The following is a 1530-nucleotide window of genomic DNA, read 5'->3' as shown; positions in this document are numbered from 1 at the left end:
TTTATTATTATTACTAGTTAGATATAAATAAAGATATCTGCTGGTTTTATTATAATTATAATAATTATAAGATTAATTATATTTAAAAAGATTATAAATAAGATTTCTTGAAATTATTATTAATTTCTGATTAATTTTAATAAAATATTATTATTAACTTCTTAGTAGACCTCCCGGAGTCTTAAAATTATAAAAATATTATAATTATTATTAATTAATTAATTAAAAATATTATTATTAAAGCTATTCCGAGCATGGACATAAAAAATTTTATAAATATATTTATCTAAGTATTTTATAGTTATTATAAAATACTTTAATTAGTGGTTTCGGACTGCAGTTCTTAATTTATAAATAAATTATAGATAATTCTATATAAGATACTAGATATTAAATAATATTTTTTTATTATTTATTATTCTGAAACAGATAGAGCAACAAAATATTAAATTATAATTATTAAGATTTTTCTATAATATTTTATAAATTAATAATAGATTAATTAGTAAAAATTATTATTCTTAATACAGTTAGCTCTAAATAACCAGGATTTTATATTAATAAAAATAAGCTTTTTCTTCTTATAATATGGCTTTTATATAAAGTTTTTAAATTTAAATATTAAAATAGATTTTTTAAAATATAATCAGGTCAGGAATTCCTGAAAGCAGATTAAGATTATTTTTAATAAATTTTAAGAAATCTGAGATATTATTAATTTAATAATAATAACAGCATAAGAAGTACAGGAATAATATATTAATTAATAATGAAATCCTACTTTCTGTTATAAAAAAAATAATAAGATCTGATTAAATCTAAAAAATATTATAATTAATTAATTTAATAAAAAATTGGATTAATAAAATATAAAGTTTATAATACTAGAATAAATCAGGATATATATATACAGGCTAGATATATTATCTGGAATTTATCTAATATTTTATATTAATTTACTTTAATCTGCAGCTATAGATTCTTTATTTATTTAAAAAATAATTAATTAATAATTAAATATTATTATCACGGAAGACAGTATTGAGAAATATATTATTAAGAAAATTATAAATAAGAAAAATATATTTTAAGGAAAATATAGCTATAAAAAAATGTTTTTAGTTAAATAAAAGGAATATACTAAATTTATATAAGAATTAATAATTAAGTTTTATAATATTAAAATCTATAAATACTGGTATAATTCTATTTATTTATTTTATTTAAGAAAATCTATATCGGCTCAGCTGTGTTATAATAAAAAGAATAATAATTAAAAAAAACTAGATTTTATCAGTTATTTAGAATTAGAATATTTATATTCTAACTTATCTAGTTCTGGATCTTGATCCGGAGATATCTATAAGAAAGATAAAAATTTTTAAAATAAGTAAAGAAATTTACTAGAGTTACAAAGAAAAATTTCTAGAAAAATTATTTATAAGAAGGATTAACCTGTCTATAGATTAGATAGTTCTTTTTCTAATAAATTTAATTTCTTTATTAATTACTGTATCTTACATAGTCCTC

The sequence above is a fragment of the Aspergillus costaricaensis genome (assembly GCF_003184835.1).
Source record: "Aspergillus costaricaensis CBS 115574 unplaced genomic scaffold BO79scaffold_31, whole genome shotgun sequence".
Taxonomy (NCBI): Eukaryota; Fungi; Ascomycota; class Eurotiomycetes; order Eurotiales; family Aspergillaceae; genus Aspergillus; species Aspergillus costaricensis.
The sequence above is the reverse complement of the archived record's forward strand: the minus strand, read 5'-3'. Positions refer to the sequence as shown.